We start from the raw sequence: 12,629 nt of genomic DNA, 5'->3' as shown, positions 1-12,629 counted from the left end.
GGTCAGTAGGTCACAGTTTGTGAGCTATTTTTTTTTTTAATAACAGATAAGAGAGAGTTTTATTAAAAAAAAAATTGCTTTTTAATATCATTATCAATACTATCGTCATCCCATTAATAGCCCACTGCTGGGCACATACTTCATATTGATTAACAGTCCCACGCTGCTCCAATGTGGGTTGGCGGTACAGTAACTATGCCACAATGAGTGCCACATGTTAGTGTTATTATAATATAATATAATCTCTTTATTTCAGACAAACCCCATAGTAATACATTTAAAATTACGAAGTTAGAGAAAAGAAGTTATTGCCCGGGACATATAGCACTTTAAGTGCTCTCCCGATAAGGGGCCAAATGCGTTAATTTCCTAACTCCAGGTTGCTATCGACATTTCCAACACATAATAGAGCGAATTCGAGATCTGTTTTGACGCATGTGTTCCGCACGTTTCGCTCCGACACCGGAGCATCCTCAGCAGGGCATCCCTTGACAAGGGATATAATTAACGTGTCCACCTGCTGCTAAAGAGCGGGAACACGGAATAGGAGAAGTTTCCCCCGTTTATTATACATACACATATATTATTTGGATATTATTTCCACAAGTGCGACAGTGCTTTGAGAGTTGATCAATCTGTGGACGAGGATAAATTTTTATCCTTTCCCCGGGTAGCTAATTGTATGTTGACTTTAAAATCAATAATTGTTAAGTTAACACTACATTGAAAGTACATTGCCGAAGATCTGTTTGCTGCGGAGTATAAGGATTGAAGAAATTATAGATTAAACCATACAGATTCTCCGCGGAGTATAGCGAATTAAGCTTAATTTTCAAAATAAAACGAATGTTAAAAACTACATATTTGTGCATATACACTCTTATACTATCACAAGGCCATGTAGTGGGCGGAAATTTAACACATCGAATAAATTACTATTTAAAAAACAGTAAATATGCAAAATGGCTTACGTTTGTACAGTAATAAATTTTGAAATAGTAAAAGTAAAGAAAGAAACAAAAATTTTTTTGGTTTCGCGTAAAAGGGTATTTTTTTTAAAGTTACAAATTTTTACCACTGATATTAAAACCAGAGAATTGCCCGACATTCAGTGAGTCGCTCACATTTGTCAAACATTTCATCAGCAACATATTACGAGAACAATGTGTTTTTTTTTCTTTTAGTACCTTCTACAAAACAGTGGGCGGTGCGGTTTAATTACGGCAGCACGATTCGTCAGACAGACTGCCTTGTTGGTTGCCTTAGTATTTACGTGCGCTATTATATATTATAATAATCCAATATTTACGTGCATGTCAGTGGCAGATCAGGCACAGAATAAGTTTTATGTTGAAACATTTTCAGAGTCAGCTTGAAGTTTGAAATTGTTATTTACTCTATATTGGGAGCATTGAAACAATTAGTTTCGATGGATCAATAAAACACGTCATGAAATCGATTACGTTTGTAGTTACGAGTACGTTTATTGTGTTTTGTTTCTTGCAGTAATAACTGACGGACCAAGACGATGGCCCAGCTATTGTTGAGTGGAAAATCATTGCTTATAAACAAAGCAACACTTCGCTGAACATGCAAGCAACACATAGGCTTAGCTGTTTTTGTAACGAAGTTCGTCCGGGTGAGTACTACTGCCATATTTATTCCTGCACCCGTGTAGCATTGTTGTGTTTTGATGTGAAAGGCATGGCCGGTATTAACAGGAACATGAGTCTTAACATCTACGACTCAGGGTAATAGAAACAGAGCGGCACTTATATCATCAATTATTACTATAAAAAAAGTTTATTAAGTGGATTTTGGTGCCTGATACTAATAATAAATAACCAATAGAAGCGGTAATGGCCCGGTGGGTAGGACTTCGACTTCCTTTACGGGGGGTGAGTTAGAATACCAGCAGGCCTTTGGTATCTATGACACACAATACACTATAACATAAATAGAATAATTAAAAACTATACTTAATAAAAAATAAAAAATAAAATGAACGTGAACGTTAATGTTACGTGCGTTTTAAACAATTAAAATATAACTTGCTTCAACGGTTAAGAAAAACATCGTGTGGAAAACTGCATACCTGAGAGTTCTCCATAATATTCTCAAAGGTGTGTGAAGTCCACCAAACCGCACCAGGCCAGCGTGGTTGACTACGGCCTTAACCCCTTCTCATTATGGGAGGCGACCCGTTCGCTGTAGATGGCCGGTAAACGAGCAATTAGTGGTGATATTAAGTAATCACCGCCACCCATAAACATCTGCAACACCAGAGGAGCCACCTATGCGTTGCCGGCTTTCAACACACATCAGATGGGAGATTATTCCACAATTTGCAAGTGCGCGGTAGAAATGATCTGGTATTTCGAATAGTAGAAGAATACTAGGCATCCAGATGATGAGGGTGAAATTTAGTTCTATGGCGCGAGGTGCGGTCAGAGAACAGGGAAGGAGGTATCAATGCAAACAACTCTTCAGAGCACTCTCCATTATAGAGTTGATAGAACACACAAAGGGAGCTAACTTCTCTTCGGTGCCCCAGGACCTCTGCAAGTTGATTTGGGATTGCCAACAAGTCGAACAGCCCGCTTTTGTATCCGATCAAATGGAAGGAGTTGGTAAGGAGGTGGAGATGTTGATATGATGATGACGATGAAACCAAAACGACTTATTACTAATGGGATCCTCTAATTGTACTATTTTTATTTCTTCGTGTAAGTTAGTTTTTATTTTATATGTTTCTGGGTGTATATTGAAGTACACTTTCTTTTTTTCCTCATCTTCATAATGTTTATTTTATGGATCATGTGTTCCCGAATTCAGTTTGCCCCGTATTTGACACGCGTTCATCGAATGAGTGACGAGCGTTCGCGAAAATACCGTCTGCAAGAGGCACTTAAACTTTCTTGAGATGTTGCACTAATACTGGTTCAAGACGACAATTTGAAATCTTGTTGCTTTAATGTGCGAAACTTTCTTAGCTTAACTAACCACGCTCCCTTCAACATTTCTAACAACAGATTGGAAGCTATAACTTTAAGCTTGCAAGACTGTAAGCTATAGCGGGAATGTGTAAAACATTTCACGTTCCTGAAAATTAACCTTAACTAGTACGAGGGGGTGAAACGGTGATTTTCTTCATTGCCCTGAACTGAGAATCTTTCCAGGATTTTCTACTTTGAAGGCCACACCGTCGTAAAAAAGTAAAGTCAAATGGTGAAATCATAACAAAGGTACAAGTAATTTGAATTTGTATAACAAAGGCTGCCTTATCTCTTATAGTGATTTCTTCCTGGCAACTAATGAGGCAAATTATGAGGAATTGACTACCTGTATAGGTTCAACAAACATGTTGCATTTATTTAAACGTTCAATAGTGTTATTTTTTTATAGAAACTATTGTCGAATAGCCGCGTCGCATCGCTCGCCATTATTGTTTCGTTATCGCGTATTTCTTTTATCGTTGATCGTAGCGTGATGTTAAATCCTCACTATACTTACTAATATTATAAATGCGATAGTGTGTTTGTATGTCCTTGTTTAACGCTCTAACTAAGCAACCAATCCACTTGATTATTGGGATTTAGTTCGAAGGACGGAGAGTAACATGGGCTAATTTTTCCCAGGAAAATCAGCAGTTTCTACGGGATTTGTAAAAACCGTAATTAGCACTGACGAAGACGAGGGCAACAGCTAGTAGTTCATAAGGAGGGTATGCACAGGGTATGCACATGTTATAAAATGAAGAAAATCTCCAGTACGAGGTATAGTAGTTGTAGCAGCAGTAGATGGTGTAGTAGTAGCACGGAGGAAGCTGCTGCTCGTTCTTCGTTATATTACCTTAGTGGCCTCGTGACAACTGTACTCTGATCTGCCGTCAACGCAAAAAGTGTAGTAGCGGTCGCAGTTTAAAACATTCTCAAGAATTGGGCATCAACAACACCGTAAAGAAAAGCCTTTGAAGATAATATTCGGAAGAATAGACTTGTAAGTTTTCACAGTTTAATTAATTATGAATTTGATGCTTCAGAAATTTCACAACGAATTCCTACTAAATAGTCTATTGTTTTGTTAAAGCTAGTCATGTGATGTAACATGTTCTATCCCATACTGTAGATAATTCAATCAACACCAAATAGTCTTAAATTAAAAAAAAAATATAAAAATAATAATGTATAATAAATAGATATAACAGTACCATCTGATTACAATATAGGGCCAAAAGAGATTGCAAATTTGAGTAAGTATCATTTATTAAAAACTGAAGTCAGCCGTTTGTGAGATTCTAAAACGACTGTTATTCCAATTGTAGTAGGTGCAACAGGTGTAGTAGCTTAGAGTATTACAAAATATATAGATAAGGTAGACACGAATATTGACATCAGCATTCTTCGAAAACAAGCAGCCTTACATACATCAGTCATTCTCAGCAAAGTTCTAGGTGACACTGTATTTGTACACAATACTCAACCAGACCAGCGCCAATCGAAAGCCATCAAATACTCAAATGTGTTCAAGGGCACCAGGCCCCTCCAACATTAATTACACACAAAACACGCGGCAGTCACCAAGCGGAATAAACAGATCTTACCGAAATCATACACAAACTCATCACAATAGACGACGAGGGAGAGGCAGAGGGAGGAGAAAAAGAAAAAGTACTGGGGATATAGATATCTTTTTTCCTGTGAGTTGCGGAACGTGATATATATAACAGCCACAGTGAAAATGACGAAAAATAATAATCCCTACTAATATTATAAATGTAAATATAAGTTTGTTTGTTACGCTTTCACAAAAAAACTACTTGAACGATCCTCATGAAACTTTGTACACATATTTTTATAAGTGTTAGAAGTGATATAGGATACTTTTTATCCCGACATTAAGCTCGGTTCATTTGGGAGAGGGGATGAGTGTTTGACGATTTTACACCATAACTCCGACAAATTATAACCGATTTAAATAATTATTTTTGTTCTATAGAGGTTATAATATGTGTTTAATTTTGCCAGTGGTTGGAAATAGAGGACAGAACTTCTCAGCGGACAGCAATCCCCTCATTTAAGGCTTAGCGATACTGAATACATTAAAATTTTTAGATCTACAACTAAATTTAATGCCACATCAAAAAACAAAATCAGACACAGACGAAGTCGCGGGCAACAGCTAGTAAAATTATATCTTTATTGCCAGGTAGTAAGTACACAAGGTGTTATATAGTCAATATAAATTGTGCAATTTACAATCAGCTTCACAATGGAATGTATTGACTGGCAGTTCCAGTATTTAAACGTATATTAAAAAAAATATAAATTTAGATATAGATAGAAAACTAGCAAAGACGACTTATCATAAGCTCTAGAAGAGATAGCTACTAGTTAATCCCTTTTGAATCTTTTTTTTCTATGTATTTTTGTTCTTCTTTCTTTGTTCGTACATGATTTGGCGTACAAATAAAGAGTATAAATAAGAAGATCAATCAACTTTCGCACCACAATCGTTTCGATTGAAGATTGATTGGACGTCGGCGTGCGAAGAAAATTACTTTTATGTGTCGCTAACATAAAAATTGGCTTTTCTTGCTTAACGCGTTGTTTGACCGATTGCGATTTTTATTGAACAATTTTTTCTTTATATGGATATTCAAAAATAAAATTCAAAATTTATTTATTTCAAGTATGCCTGATATTATTATTTATTATTTTGAAACGTCAAGTCAGTCTGTTTGTAGTGACTCTACCACCACCGGTTCGTCGACAGATTCCACCGAGAAGAGTCGGCGAGAAACTCAGCAGATTGCTCTTTTTTAACATAATTTTACAATTTCCATTTTTTTAATTTTCTATCTTATGAGAGATGAGAGCGGAGCCTGCTTCCAAGCAGCCTTTTCGTTAAGAAATTCATCAGTCGTAAGTAATATTATTGATTAAAGATTTATTGAATGTGTTATAGCACAATTATTTAAACTTATGCATTAGAAGGTCCAAAGTTACCTTGGGATATTACAAAATCATACTCAATATCACAAATTACTTCTGCACCTTTCGCTAACGATATGCAGATGTCACTAACTTATGTTCATTTCTAGTAAGGTGACTGTTTATATCCACTTTTCGATTACAAAGAGTAATGTTTTGTCTCACAAATACTATATTGTTATAAACAAAATCTAAAAAAAGTTGTGCAGGTCGATAAAGCTACTTTTTTGGGCTTCCAGATAGATCAAGGCTTAAAATGGAATTTGCATATCGACAAATTATGTGGCAAAATTTCTACAGCTTGTTTCGCTCTAAAGCGCGTTACACATACTTTGTCAGCAGAGGCAACGTATGCTTGCTACTTTGCTTCTGTTCAAAGCCTTCTTCAGTATGGAATTGATTTGTGGGGACGCGGTGCCGATTGGGAACGCGTCTTTAAATTGCAGAAGCGGGCAGTCAGGATACTTGCTCACGTATCGCAAGACACCCCAGCTCGACCCTACTTTATTAAACTAGGTATTTTAACGCTGCCTTGCCTACTCATTTATAATGTAGCAGTATACGTAGAGCAGCACAGAAACGAGTTTGACAAAAGGAGTCATTGTTACTTACGATACCCTCATAGACTTCTATCCAAATATCACAGCCTTAAAAAAGCTACAAAGACTGTAGCAGGCATGGGCCCAGAAGTTTTCAATAGGATACCAGGTAGCATAAGAGATGCACCAAATAATAATTTATTTAGGAAAAAACTGAAGACTTGGCTTGTCGAGAAGGCTTTCTACAGTTATAATGAATTCTTGGATGGTAAAATATTGTGAAGATTGACTTTACTTATTTGTTATTATAGAATAATATTATAATGAATTTATAAAATTACAATATACATTTGCATGAGACAATTTATTATTGAATAATTACTTTGTGACGTATAATATTAATATTTATGAATAAATGACTATTGACTATTGACTATTGACTATTAATAGTACAATGTAATAATATTTCCTTTGTCATCATCCTCCACCTGCCAACCTCCCACTGCTGGGCACTGAGTGGTTAGTTTGGTGGGCTGCATATTTCACTTGGATGAAATTGTATTTGCTAGTTCGTGAGTTGATATCTTCCAGTTGTGAAGCGGAACATAATTAAAGAAGAAGAAGAAGAAAAAGTTATCAAATAGTATTTAAATAGTTATACCTATTCTTTCAAGTTGAAGATTAATCTAAAATCTATAATACTATTAAAGCTGATTTCTAAAGACAGCCAATTCAAAGCTTAATAAATTTGTTCCAATAAAATAAATCACAAAACTTTGTCGGTTGATTGTTGGAGTTTGTTTAGGTTTCATATCTTTAGTCTTCGGTAACCTAATCCAGGTTCTGAAAAACGCCTTTCACTTTCAAACAATCTTCTTATATAATTTGGTAAAGATTCCCTGAAGTATTCTTGGCTTTTTACAGTAGACTTGTTACGTCTTAATAAGAGTGAAAATTCCCGTCGTTTCAATGTCAAGTTGTTCTTTGTTGTTGTACTCTTTAGTAATAAATCATGTTGAATATTTATTATGTAGAATTTTTCACAGACCAAGCGCTTGATTTTACAATTAATTAAATAAAATATATATAAAGAAGCAGGTAACTTAATGTTGGTTGATTACCGCCACCTTAATCAACCAACAACTCTCAGATTGTGGAATTGTGTTATGGTTAATCCTGCAAGAATTCTTGAATTTTCTTAAAAAAAACCCAAAAAAACGGAGCTCATGTTTTACCTAAGAATATATGCTATTTAGTTTTTTGGCCACATCTCAAGGAATGAGGGGTCGATTGAACAATTGGTGGTGCAAGGACAGGTTGAAGGAAAAAGGGCAAGAGGGCGGTCACCTACTCGGTGGATAGATACGGTGAAATCGCTGACCCAGACAACTGTGGTAGAATGTTTTCCACACGCTACCGCCAAAAGTGGAGAAGACTCGCGCGGGAAGCCGTGCAATCCAATGATGCCTAGCGCCATGAAATTCATCTCAGCAGCCACGACCACTCTGCCAAGAGTGCACGACTAAGAAGATATGCTATTTCCGTCCAAATCGCAATTGTGGCTTGATCGAGTAACAAACAGCTAAATACGTAATTTCCCAATTTATAATATATATTCTATCTGACTAATGTTGTGGGTTTCTTTGTAAAAAGGGCATATTTGAAACCATTAATTTTATACAAATACGAGTACATCGTAGATACAACCGTTACCTTTCAATAATGAAGCGAAGGGTGCTCAGTTAACAAGAATTTTAGAGTTTAAATTTAGAATTTCTGTTATTCTTATGTAAAAATAATGAAACAAAAAAAATTTATGATTTTATGATTTACTTAGAAAACGATGTTAAATTTGTGTTTAATACGGTAAAGTAAAAGAAACCTCCTTATTAGAAACGACAAAAACTTCCGCCAATGCAAAAGATTGAGTGAAAATTAGTAATATAAGTAAGTAATGTAAGTAATACTTTGAAAAATAGGTTTAAATGCCCCTGTTTTTAATGGCGAGATGACTGGCACTATTCCACTAGACTATGTATCACAGATAACAGAAGAATAATAAAAAAAATATGTAAAAACGTTTTATAGTCGTGTTAGACTTGAAAAAATGTTTTTCATTAAAATGTAATACTGTAATGTAAAACAAAAGTCGTAATTTGTAGCAACAAAAACTTCTGCCAATGCAAAAGATTAAGTGCAAAATAGGAAATACTTACAAGAGTAGGTTTTAAACCCCCCTTGTCTTCATTGGCGAGATGACTGGCACAATACCACGATGCTAATTACAGCGGTGAGTCAGCAAACATTGTAATGGCACGCGGATAGGTAACGAGTCAGCTCTTAGCACTAATTACAATGTTTCTTGTATAGCCCTACTAATATTGTAAATGCGACAGTGTTTTTTTCTCTTTATAGTCAGTTGTATTTCGTTTCCGTTTATAAGGTTTTTTTTTAAACCTATTGGAACCGTTTGTTCAAGTTCAATTAATCAAGCAATAACTAAGCAATCGATTGGTTACTTAGCTAGGGCGTAACATACGAACAAGTAAACAAACAAACAAACCATTTTCGCATTCATGATATTAGTAAGGATTTACGGAATAAGCAGATCGCCTGCTAACAGAATCGCCTATTAACAGAGAGTATTTTTTTCCGGCTTCTTTATAAAATATTCACGTAAGTATTTATTATATGTGTATATACATGAAGTAAGTATATCTTATTTATTTAACTATTATTGTTTATAATGTTTATTATTTAAATATAATTTTGTGTACACATTAACCCTTCTTCTTAACTTCATGTCCTTTGGTAGGTCGCCTGGTAGAGATCGCTTTTAAGCGATAAGGCCGCCTATTGTATTGGATAGAAGCATTAATGGCGTTACTTAACAATTATTCATTGTAAAGTCAACATTTTCTTAGGATGTTTCGGAGCGAAACGTGCGTAGAGTGTACATTGCCGAGGATCTGGTGTGGATTGAAGTAATTATAAATTACACCACACAGATTCTCCTGCTGTTCGCAGAGTACCTATATAGCAAATTAAGCTTCATTTTCATAAGCCGCCTATTGTACTTTTACTTACTTTCAATTGTGTTTTTATGGTGTAAAATAAAATGCATTTGATAAAATTTGATTTGAAAAGAACAACATTTCGCAGGGTATGCGAGGTAAGTGTCGCCCAGTGTAAATCAATCGGAGTCGTAGGTGTTAAACCTCATGCGCCTGTTACAACACCGGCAACCACACCCTTCAGACCGGAATGCAGATATCCACCTTGATAAAAAATATTACAAATAAGGGTACATATAAATTTGTTTATGAATGAATGAATACACTTTTATTGTACACCAAAGAAAAAAACTAGTTACAGGGATATAAATACATATCAAGAGAGTACAATTTGGTGGCCTTATCACTTCATAGCGATTTCTTTCAGGCAACCAATGGCGTAAAAGGAGAAAACATAGAAAAGAGGTAGGTGGTGCAATAAATAAGATTTAAAATTATACAAATATATAAATATAATATATATATAAATATAACTATAATATATATATAAAAATATATGTTGTTTAAAACTCTCAGTAAAAACTATAATAGCGATAAGTCCGCCTTTTGTATACTTCTTCTGTCTGTGTTTTTTTTTTATTCATCTTCTGTATTTTGACAAAGGAAGAAAGGAATTAATTTATAGCTTATATTGTATATAATGAAAATTGTGCTTTTTTGGTGAAGAAATATTTAAAATCGGTCCATGACTCTCGGAACCTAACCTGTTTATAATATTAGTTTATATATTTTTGTTTTCACAATTTAATTGTAGGTATTCGAATCTCTTTGAGATTATATACTTGTCACGGTTATATCAGATGTTCGGCTATCTTACTATCGAATTACATCCTAACCGCTTATCTCAACTTCCTAAAGGGCGTGATGCTGTGGTCACGTGCGCGGAGGGTAGATACAAGTTTTTTATTCGAACTGTTTGGTGAACTGAATTGAGTAAAATACTCTATAATATATATATTTTTTTGACTAAAATGATTGTCTTCGCTATACAACTATACAGCGTTACAAAGCAAGAAATAAATGGTTTCTTCAACATTTTCAAGGTTTATAAATGACACACTTCTAACAAACATAATAAAAAAATACTCGTGTAAACTTTTGTATTACAGAGAGATTTTGGTGATGATTCCTGATTAAATTCGTTTCATAGAAAGATTGCCGCGTTAGAGTGCAGTTCCCTAGAAAATGCTAATTTACTCTTATCTGAATCTTTTGTTTGTGCAAATAAAGACTATAAATAAATAAATAAACAATATATATCTGTTATATAAATATTAATACGTTTGTTGTCACTTTTTGTGTATTCTTATGATTAAGTTTAGCGGCTACTTAGTTGATTTATGAGCTATTTTCTTTGTGTTAATTTTAACTTTTTTAGTTTTACGTAAACTGCTGAGGCAATAATAAAAAATAATAATAGCACGGCCATGCTGCTTGAGGATAAAAATAAGCATAGCAGTAGTGCTTACCTGGATAAGCTCCGTCACAAAAAATCCCCACTACTGCTTTTAGAAGGCAGTAATTAAAATATACATATAAAAGGTATATTTTTAGCTCTTATACTATTTTAACTTACGTTCGTGTCCCAGTGCATAAAGTAAGCTGTAAAATGTGTACTCTTGCCCATGTTTATAGGTGATTAAGTTTTCACGTCCCAAAGGAGTGACAAAACCCATAAAAAGGTAATAAGCGGCCTTTCCAAAAACACGAGTAAAAAGATAAGTTGTAAAGTCTTACAGCCAAAATGAAATTAAAAAAAGTATTAAACATTTTTTTCTTGAAATAAAATTATAATGAGTCTTATCGCTTAATGGGATATCATCCAGACAACCGTTAGTAAAGAAATATATAGTGTAACAGATAAAATAAATATAAATATGAGAATCCTTGACGTGACACTGGCAAAGTACATTGTGCTGTTTTGGAACTACGAAAAGCCATAAATCAAAAGAAGAAGAAGACGTGTCCGTCAACGGTGAGCCAGAGTAATACCGGACATGTGAGCGAATTTGACCGTTAAATCCAATTTTTTTTTTTTAAACCGGTTATATGGTGCACTGTGTAACTGGCCAGCTGTATTGTATGTGTAAAATACATAAACGATGATTGGAAAGAGTTTATTAACACATCCCAGTTTTTTTTCAATTGACAGGTTTCTGCCGTTCCTTTGTTAAGTCACACTAACAATACGATACCGCGTAGAAATCGATTTGTCCTACTGGTTTAATATAACTGCCATACCCTTAAAAGGTTATAGTCGTAAAAATGTAATAGGCCCGTTTTGACATTTGTCATCGCGACGTAACTAGTTATGGAACCATAAGACTCGGGACTCGATATTCACGATAAATCAATTCAAGTTTGTATCAGTACTTGATTGATATTATTATGTATTGTAAAGTGGTCGTTCGTTCAAAGTATTCCTTTAACTTCACAACCAATACGCGTGACTGGCTCTTGATTATACGTCCACTTTTCAACATGTTGAAACAGAGTTAGTACTATATAACAACAAACACAAAAATCGAGTCAAATCACTTTGTTTAAATTAATGTCCAAAATAGAAGAGCCATAATTAACGTAATAGTAAACAATATATATTAAACTTAAACGAGCGCACAGTCAACTTTACAAGATGAGGAACGAAAAACTGCGCAGTGCGCGCGGGGACGCTTCAGTCATGTGCCGCTTGGTCAGATACATCAACTCAGACTCATTATTTAGAACCCATTTTGAGAACCAAGCTGATTCTTTGCAGTAAAGATAACTACACAATATTTAATTTCAATATTCAGTAAAAAAATGGTTACAGCTCTAGTATAAAAAAAAAAAAAGACTGAGAACGTAACTGTTTTCGGAACGTTTCGCAAGAATTATAAATTTCATGCTACTATAAAGTAAGCGCAAATAGAATACTCGCGATATATTCTTTCATATTATTTAACGTCCCAAAAAAATTTACGTATTTTTTAAAACACTGTATGTAATTTTATTTTATTTTATTGTTTCTTTCAGTTTCGTTC

This window comes from Pararge aegeria, chromosome 15 (genome assembly GCF_905163445.1).
Source record: "Pararge aegeria chromosome 15, ilParAegt1.1, whole genome shotgun sequence".
In the NCBI taxonomy this organism is placed as follows: Eukaryota; Metazoa; Arthropoda; class Insecta; order Lepidoptera; family Nymphalidae; genus Pararge; species Pararge aegeria.
This window is presented reverse-complemented; position numbering follows the sequence as displayed.